The sequence below is a fragment of the Piliocolobus tephrosceles genome, chromosome 2, assembly GCF_002776525.5.
Source record: "Piliocolobus tephrosceles isolate RC106 chromosome 2, ASM277652v3, whole genome shotgun sequence".
NCBI classification, from domain to species: domain Eukaryota; kingdom Metazoa; phylum Chordata; class Mammalia; order Primates; family Cercopithecidae; genus Piliocolobus; species Piliocolobus tephrosceles.
In genome coordinates, this window is record NC_045435.1 from 142,512,509 (window position 1) to 142,522,813 (window position 10,305).

General features: G+C 39.1%; 1 pseudogene; it reads right to left on the reverse strand.

Moving 5' to 3' along the window:
* Positions 1–596: 596 nt before the first annotated feature.
* LOC111539436 lies at positions 597–9,121 on the reverse strand (annotated as a pseudogene).
* Between the last annotated feature and the right edge of the window lie 1,184 nt (positions 9,122–10,305).

The following is a 10,305-nucleotide window of genomic DNA, read 5'->3' on the forward strand; positions in this document are numbered from 1 at the left end:
AGCATGCTAAGAGACACTCCCACCAGCACCCTGATGGTTTACAAATGCCATGGCAACATCAGGAAGTTACCCTATATGGTTTAAAAGGGGAAGGGATCCTCAGTTCTGGGAAGTGCCTGCCTCCTTCCCAGAAAACTCATGAACAAGCCACCCCTTGCTTAGCATATAAGCAAGAAACAGCTAAGTATCCTTTGTCCAGCAGCCCATGGCACTGCTCTGCCTGTGGCGTAGCCATTCTTTCGTTTCCTTATTTCTCTAATAAACTTACTTTCACTTTACTCTGTGGACTCGCCCTAAATTCTTTCTTGCATGAGATCTAAGGACCCTCTCTTGAGGTGTGGATCAGGACTCCTTTCTGTTAACACTTCAACCCTAGAGGAATCAGAAGATCAAAAGTAATTTGGGAAGGCCAGAACTGTCAGGGATGGAAGGGAGAGGAAAAAGCAGGGCTTGGTGGGGAGCTGTTTGGCAACTGGGGTGAAAGGATTACTCTCCCCCTGCTGAGATTCTCCAGTCCCTTCCTGTCTGTCAGGAACACAGCAGCCTGCAACCCCTGTGGGCAGGTCTGGGGCTTCCAGATGTTCCAGGAAGGGGGCTCACAAAAGCTTTCCCTCCAGGGAGATGACGGCACTGCCTCCCAGCTTCTCTGCCAAGGTGCAGTCGTTCTTGACTTTCGCATAGCAATTTACTTGTAATTCATGCTGGATCCCCGTTAGCTTTTTCTTGATAGTGTCCTTGGAGTTGGCACAGATCATTTTGCTCTTAAGGGGTGCAGACTCAGGCCCAGAAGCGGAACACCAGGTCCTCCTTCTTGCTCTCCTTGGTCTCACAGTTTGCATCATAGAGGGCATTGTGGCAGTCTTTGTCTGGCAGCATCTTGACAGAGGTGGTGGAGAGGCCATTGACAGTCTGGCTGACATCACCCATCAACATCTGCTTGCCCTCCTTGAGGATGAGTTCTTGTCCTCGCTCAGGCAGAAGAGTACCACCTTCTTGAGCTTCTTCACCTCCTCTGGTGTCAAGAACTTGTGCACCTTCATGTCATTGGATACCTTGATGATGCCATCAGACAGACACACAGGAAGTTACATTTCCAGAAGTCAAAAAGAGATGGCAAAGGGAGCCAGAGAGGAGGAGATCTGACTGGACCTGCTCTTTATTTTTTAAAATATTTTATTTTATTTTTTGAGATGGAGTCTTACTCTGTTGCCCAGGCTAAAGTGCAGTGGTGCAATATCGGCCCATTGCAAGCTCCGCCTCCCGGGTTCATGCCCTTCTCCTGTCTCAGCCTCCCGAGTAGCTGGGACTACAGGCACCTGCCACCACACCCGGCTAATTTTTTTGTATCTTTAGTATAGACAGGGTTTCACCGTGTTCACTAGGACGGTCTGTATCTCCTGACCTCGTGATCTGCCTGCCTTGGCCTCCCAAAGTGCTGGGATTACAGGCGTGAGCCACTGCGTCCAGCCCTGAACCTGCTCTTTAATAGTACACAGTATCTTCTAATTTATCTGAGACTAGAAATCAATGATTTTCATGATTTTCTTCCATTTCCTTTCTTAGCTCTGCTTCCTTGAGCGTCATCTTTTGTTTGTTTATTTTTGCTTTCTAGTTGAGCAGAGGCTTTCTTCATGTGCTTGGTGATCCTTGATTGCCTATTGTCATTTAATATTAAGGTACCAGAATGTGAATGGTGTTTAAGAAGGGAGATAAGCTTGTAGTTAAGCTGAACACACTTAACTGGAAGTCTTCTTGGGTTTTGAAATCATAAATTTAGTTTAATTTCTAAATCTTTTCCCTATATTTATCCATTTTAGGTTTGTGGTTTATGTTTTTTCTCTAGCTCTTCATCATGGTGTGGGCATAGAGGTCCACCATAAAAATGTGTGGCCCTTCATTATCTAGGACAGTGTGGGTTTTCTGAAGAGTTCCTAAACTAGAGCTGAGTTATGGAAAATGTTTCATATCAAAATGGATGAAATATACAAGCCAAAGTTATGGCATCTACTTTCCCATTCCAGGTATACATTCATAGTTTTCATTTTGGAAGATTTTGAATAAGTTTCAAGAAAATCCTTGGGAATTTAAATTGAGTAGACTACTATTATAGTGTACAGCCACTCTTAGATTACTATGTTTTGTTGCGTATGAATGTTAGGGCACAAATGAACAAATTGATCTGTTGCTAAAAGTGGCACATTTTCAGATAACTCTATTGTGGTAGGTTGTTCTTTAATAATGACCACAGCAATCGCTGTTATCCCACATGTCCTTTTGTAATGTGGCTGTGCCATTCCTCCTACCTTGGGTCTATTTCCCCTCAATCTTGGCTGACCCTGTGGTTTCCTTTGACCAACAGAATGTGGTGAAAGTGATGCTGTGTGTTGGCTGAGACCAGAGCTTCAGAGATCACATGGCTTCTGTTTTTGCCTTGAGCCTCCATGTTTTTGCCTTGAGCCAAGGGTATTCTGTTGGAGAGAGGTCAATGGAGGAGCACTGAGGCACCCCTGCCAACAGATGGGACCAGGACTCCAAACATGTAGGTGAGGGCCTTTTGGATCCTCTGACCCCAGTTACATGCAGAAAACCCCATATGAAGCCCGGACAAACTGGACCTGCTGAGTCTTGCCTAAGTATTTGACCCACAGAATCATAACCAATAGAATGGTTTTTGTTTTAGGCAACTAAGTTTGGGGTTGGTTTGTTATACAGCAATAGAACACTGACCGACTCTCTTTAGAACTATTTAGAGCAGGGATTTCCAACTCACATTGCATTTTGGGTATCTGCACTTATGTGCACTTCTCAGAGGATCGGGGCCACAGCTTCTGATGCTTAAAGGAGTCTTTGTCTTCGAAAAGACTAAGAACCATTGAATTATGGGCCATTACAAGTTAAACACAGCATCAACAGATTTTACTTTATGTTTATACAATACATGCTTATGCCATTATAAAAATGATTTTAAAATTATATTAATTCAAAGATTGTCCCAAAGTCATAGCAAAAATTTTTGTTTGTATCCTTCCAGAGCACAATAGTATTAGGGATCTAGTTGGAGAAATTAAAATGGCATATATGTATTTATATACACGTGCCAATGTGTATACAGATGTATAAATGAATGTACTTGGCCAGTAAGACAATCAGATCTTTGAAATAGTAGTATGTACTGCAAATATCTTATGTTAGCTTGTTGTTTGTCTTTTGACTTTTGATGAGAACTTACTTTTGTTTTGCAGTCAAATCAATATTTCACTTTCTAGCTCTTGCATTTCATGTCACTCCTAAAAAGGTCCTCTTTCCCTAAGTATAAAATAGACCCATATTTCTTTTAGAACTTTGCAGTGTCAACTTTTTCTTCGTCCCAATCATTTATCCCTCTATGGCATATCTGAGGTTTATTTTGTTGGAAGCAATGAGGTAGGAAGCTTGCTTTCCTCCACAACATTTTTTAAATAGTATATGTTTCCATCACTCATTTCAATACCCACCTCTTATACTGAATTTCCATATGTATTTGGGAATACCTCCAGACCCAGTGCTGCACTATTCATCTTGCTACTCCAGTAACTTACTGTTTTGATTACTATTGCTTATAATGCATTTTATTTCATGGAAAGGTGGTCTTTCCTTCTGTCTCTTTTTTTCTACAAACTTTTTCCTTCAACTATTATCGTTTAATATTTTCAGATGAACTTAAGAATCATCACATCAATTAGCACCCATCCTTTTACTGCCTGCCTGGACAAATTCCCCAAATAATCTTTTTTTTTTTTTTTTTATTTTAGAGAACATCACATTGAATTCACAGCTTATTCTGGGGAGAAGTTACAACTTCACAACACTGAGCTTTCTACCAAAGAGCAAGGTCTCTTTGCATTGATTCAAGATTTAAATGGCTGACAGCGCAATTTTTTTTAAATTTATTTTTTGAGATGGAGTCTTACTCTGTCACCCAGGCTGGGGTGCAGTGGCACGATCTCGGCTCACTGCAACCTTTGCCTCCTGGATTCAAGTGATTCTCCTGCCTCAGCCTCCTGGGTAGCTGGGATTACAGGCACCCACCACCACTCCTGGCTAATTTTTGTATTTTTAGTAGAGATGGGGTTTTGCCATGCTGGCCAGGTTGGTCTCGAACACCTAACCTCAGGTTATTGGCCCACCTTGCCCTCCGAAAGTACTGGGATTACAGGTGTGAGCCACTGTGCCCAACTGGACAGCACAATTTAAAATTTTTATTTTGATCTCTGTTAAATTTTCCTGTACATATTTTAACTTTTTTGGTCAACAAAAAAGACAGTGTATTACACCAATATTCAGTTACCTCTGGCTTGGCAGAAGCAGTACCTAACCACTCCATCCAAGTAAATGATCATGGTTTTTCCCTGTACACTTCAGACATTCTGGTCAAGTTCCTAAAGTCTGAATGCATCACACGTAACTTGTAATGGGTCATTTGTCTTGTTTAACTCAGGAATAATTGTACTCGACAACCCTGATGGTTTCTAAGCTTATCCTAAACTTACTGTGCCTCATACTGAAAAAGGTCTGCTTGTTAAACACAGATTTCCACACTGGGGTTATGCCACTTGGAAAAACAGTGCTCCCACAGGGAAACCCAAAGTTCCTTTGATGGACTTACAGGCCTATAATTTGAAGGATATAAAGAATGAGCATGTTTAAATATCAATGTTGGGTGGATACCTCAAAATTTCCCAGGTTCTATCCTCTGTGCCATAAGTCCAAAGTATTTTTAAGGGATTAACTGATTAACATTGAGGCTTTACCTGGGATTTGACTATATGCTACAAGACTGAAGGAAGCAGGAGTTGAGTTCACTGGGAAAGAAGCCAAATCATATCTCTGGTCAAAAACAAACAAACAAAAAAGTAAATCTCAGGTTTCACAAAAAGCTCCTTTAGCACTTTTTTGAGAGGTATGTTAACATCAACAATTCTACCTACGAATTCACATAAATATAAGTCTAGATTCTAAATATCACTTTGGTGCTAGAAGTGAGATTTAGCATTGAGAAGCAATAAATTAAATATCTGACATGAGGAACAAAGTAAAATGCAAGGAAATGGCAGAAGGTAAAAAGGTTGGAAATCCTGGGTCAGGGACTGATGAACTTGTAATGGCGTCAGAGCAGACAGGCTTCTCATTGGCCAAACTTTCAGTTGTATGTCCTGGTCCTGGAAAGCTCCTTTTCTGCAATACCATGGATCAGTTCCAAGGATGATCAGCCATAGTTTCAAGCTGAAGCTGGTGTGAGGGTACTACTGCAGAGAAAGTCATACCTTATGGAATGGTGATAAGACCTTACGAGTCATTTTAATTTATTATAATATTTTGAGGAAAGATAAGGAGGGTATAAGGAAAAAAAGAAAATGCCCTAATATTCTTTCTGAAAACATTCTGGCAATGTTCAATGACTGCACAGAATTTGCTGTGGAGAGGAATCGAAAAGATTAGGAAGTGGGTGTGGGGATGTTGTAGAGATTGGGGTGACTTCTGGGGTCAGAAGCTCCTCAGCAGCACTTGCCTTGGTCTAGATTGATGCATCAAGAGATCCAAAGGCAAAACATCCATTAGCAAAAAAAAAAAAGATGATCCTTATTATAGAGAAAACATCCCAACTGTTCCAGAAACAGACTGATTTATGGCAAGCTTTTGACCACCCAAATTAAACTGTGACATTGAGATAGTGCTAGTTACTTTTCTAATGAATAGTTCTAGGCTAGATCACTTTTTCAAAAGAATAACAGGAAGTGATCTGAGAGTATATCCTGAATCAATAAATGTCCGTCTACAACTCACACAGTACAGAATCCACTGTGAACATCTCTCTTTTCTGGATGGTAAAACTCCTTAACTCTACAAATACAGGGTTTACTTCATCATCAGATCACTTTCTCATCACGACCTGTGTCTTCTCAGGCAGTGGTGGGCTCTGTTATTCAGGAGAAAAAAATCAAAACTGCCATGCATGCATGCAATCATGTTGAATGGAATCCTTAGGCCTGTGAGGAAAAGACTCTCATTCGTGGGTTTTTATGGTACCTGACAGCTCTTTAATTTTGGTTGGTCAGATGAGATTGTCTGGGCCAAGGGATGGAGAACAGACATAAACTAGGAATGTGTTGAGAAGGGAAATGGGTAATGGAATTGACGACAGTCTTACCTATAATGCAGCTGTCAGATTCAAAATACTCAAACTCCCTCACCCTGTCTCAACATGGCCATTCCACAGAAGGGAAACTAGTTATCTTTCTAGGGAATGAAATGGATGCTATTAAGATACTCCCACAAGGATTTAGTTATTATGTGGGCATTGTCTATGCCATTAAACTGTATCCCAGGAGGACCTGAGGGTTTGATGGCAGAATCTCAGGATCACCAGGATAAGAGGGTGAGAAAACATGCATGTCACTTCCCTTATTCCTCATGTTCCCCCACTTTTCAGAGGATAAAACTTCACTATGAATCTAAACACATCATTTGCCATATAAGAATTTTCTTTCATCTCCCCAGGTCTGAGAACACAAACAAATTGGTCCAATATATTATTGAAAATCATCTTTAATATTATAGTTAATAAGAATTAATGGCTAAATTTGGTCTTCTTAAATCTAATTATTCAGTGATCAAACATAAACATGGAGTCCCGGGGAAAGACAGAGCATGAGTTACTATCTATGCTGGGCACTACAAGAGTTAAAATAAAAGGTTTGTTAATTGACACAGAGAAAAGGACATTAAGGATATTGTCCGATGACAATGCTGAAAAAATCAAAACCTTTCTGAAATTCCCTTCTGTCTCGCAGGTCATGAGAGAGTTTCAGGGTGATAATTTTTAAATGTGGAGGCCACTTACAATTCTGCTAAGCACTATTATAGTGGCTATGTGGCTGCGTGAAAATCATTCTTTCAGGAAGACCAAAGAAGTCTACATTTTCTCCTAAAGATTTCCTTCTTTAATAAGGACTTGAGCAGATCCCTGTCATTGTTCTAGATAATGGATTACCTACACATACATTTCCAAGTGTAATGACACTCTTGCTTATTAAAGACCTCTCAGCTGAAGGGGTAGAATATTATGAACTGGCCAAGCCATTCATTTTCTTGAATATGTTATTCAGTATTTTATGCTAAACCAGCAATACACCATCCATTTTAGTACAATGATCCTTATGTTCAATAAAATTGAAGTGTCGCATCATAAATCATTATAGTCATTTATTTTACATTAGACACATTAGCCACTATATTCCATAATCTATTACAATAAGGTGGATTTAAATGTACCCCAAGGAACTGCAATAATAACTCGAGAACCAAATATAGCAATTTATAGATAAAATATGCTTAACCTAAAACTGCACTAGCTATCGTGATGGCTGTGAACTCTGAATGGAATTTAGTGCTGATGGTGACTGAACTCAGCTATACATAAAGAGGCAGGAAAGAGAAAAAGAAATGGCAGACCTTCCTCTAATTTTCTGTTCATTAATTTAAAAAATGTACTAGATTATTACACTATCAGTGAGACAGACACATTTTGCTGGAGGAACTCATGCTCAATTGAAACTTTTTCTAAGTAACACATGTTCAAAATCTCTAGTTAACTATTCAACAGGATGCCTGTTGTTTCCAACAACAGCAGTGTCTGGGAAAGCTTCATCAATTCAGACTAATTCTACTAATTCTGCATTTGTGAAAATTCAGACAGGCTGGGTGGTGTGAAGAAAAAGGTTTGCATATGTGATTCGTAGCGTAAAAGAGGTACCCCGATAAAGTTTCTATACCAGAGAAGCATTTCAAAATAGCCTTAAGTTTGTAGGAGGCATTCTTTTACTAATAGTTGAGATGATAATTATAAATTCTTATCAATTAATGAAAATTATTTTCTCAAATGATCTCTTAGATAATATTAGCCTACTCCCATTTCCTATATGTATCTAAAAGCAATAAAACTGTGTCCTATAATTCAGATTCTTCACTACTTTGGTATCCCTCCACTTAATCATGGGTAGTGAGGTCTTTGTAATTTTAGGTAAATAGTTACTACTCATGTTATTTACACTGCTAAATAGCTCACTCGGCAATCTCAGGTCTTTGAGATACGATCATGAAATGAGACTAGCTTTATTATATTGCTGGATATGAAGTCCTTGCTGATCAAGATTAAAATATGTGTTTGTTTCTGTGTTCAGTCTGAGATAGCATGACCCAGAACTGGCATAGTTAATTCTTCCTCGGGAAATTAAGGAACAGATTTACATTTCCCATTTGTAAGTCCTCATTCACCTACCTTCCCTTCCTTCCTCCCCTCCTTCCTCCCTCCCTTTCATCCAACCACCTAGTCATCAGCCAATGATACATTTAGTGACTATCCTACTTATTTAATGCCTTCTCTGTGCCAGACACAAGGCAGGCACCAAGAACACAAAGGAGAAGACGAGGCACCTAACACTTGTAATAAGATATTTTCTATGATTACATTATTCCTTTTATCTATGCAAAAATGTTGTATTCTTTTATACCATTTATAATAATCAAATACTTAACAGTTAGTTATAAGATTTCCCTCAGTCAACATTTATAGAATTATAAATTTATACATAAACCAAATTCTGAAGGGAAACAGAGGACCTTGGTTGGCTAAATGACCTAGGGTGAATAATTTATTCTGTCTAACCCTCACTTCATCGGTACAATGAGGGGGTTAACTGGATAGTTTCTTTGAGTTCCTTCTCAAATTTTAGGACTTGAATCATTTTCTCTGTCCTATGTAGTCATCATTCCATTTATTAAAATGTCTCCAATGCAAAAAGCGACAAAAAAGTTAAAGAACTAGAAAATCTCGTCATTGTCATATTTGTCAGTCCCTTGCAATCCAGTCTATACTACTTCGTCTTTTCTTTTTACTGTCAACTGCTAATACCAAATGTGCTGTTCTCTAATCAGTTTGCTGTCTAATTTATGCCCGTAAAATATTGTTACCATCTGATGACGATGCGAACACCAAATCTGTTGTCTCCACTCTTCGAAATCCTCTTTCAGCATCAATATCATCCTGGCTTTGCTCTTTTTCAGATATATCTGAATTATACATTATTTCCCCCAGGCATGCTTTTCCAAATTAAATAAAATTTCATTTTCTGTTTCTTGCCTTAATGCTACCAGATGACTTGGCTTAAAATATTTACAGACTCCACTTTGTAACATTTTTAATAACTTGGCCCTATTGTATGTATTTATTTTGTCTTGTGTTTTAGAGGGTTGTGGTTTGTGCTCACCCATAATTAAGGCTTTCCTCTAATACCATATGTCACCTTTGGCACGCTCTGTCAATTATGGAGAAAGATTACATGCCCTACCTCTAGATAGATGGAATAGAAATTACATAAATAAATAATAAAGATATATAGATACAATGGTCTTCAGATCAACCTATGGGCTCAACAAGGTGCCTCATAAAAAAAGTTTATGTAGACAACAGACATCTATCTGTACAAAATCTTTAGGCCAAATTTAGAAATATAAAAATATTTCTGAGCATATTATTTGATCAAAAAAAAAAAAAAAACAAAACAAATATAAACCAGAGTCCAGTCTAGTAGATCTAGGTGACTGACAGAATAAATTTAATGTGGAAAGTAGTTACAAATATTTTGGACAATCTGAAAACTAAATGGTATGATGATAGAGATTAATGTAGGTCAGGTGCGATGGCTCATGCCTGTAATCTCAGCACTTTGGGAGGCTGAGGCGGGCAGAATCCTTGAGGTCAGGAGTTTGAGACCAGCCTGGGTAACATAGTGAAACCCTCTATTAAAAATAAAAAGTAAATTAGCTGGGCATGGTGGTACATGCCTGTAATTCCAGATACTCTGGAGGCTTAGGCATGAGTATCGCTTGAACCCAGGAAGCAGAGGTGCAGTGAGCTGAGATTGCAGCACTGCACTCCAGCCTGGGCAACAGAGCAAGACTCTGTCTCAAAAAAGGATTAACAGAGGCAGGAGGCACTATGCATCCTAGGCTGAAGAGGTAAATGGTCTTATCCAAAAAGCCAGGAGCCTTCCATCTCTTACCAGTGCTTCCTTTTGGCCAAATCAGGTAAAAGGATAAGTGAATTGAGAGGGAAGTTAGGGAGTCTCAAGCTTCTGAGCCACTCACTGTGCACACTCCTTCCAAGACCTGGGAGGGGTGCTAGCAAACTGTGTACATGGTCATATGTATATAGTTTGAAAAAGTATAGTATTTTAATTTAAATAGTTACAAGTACTTTCTTTTTGT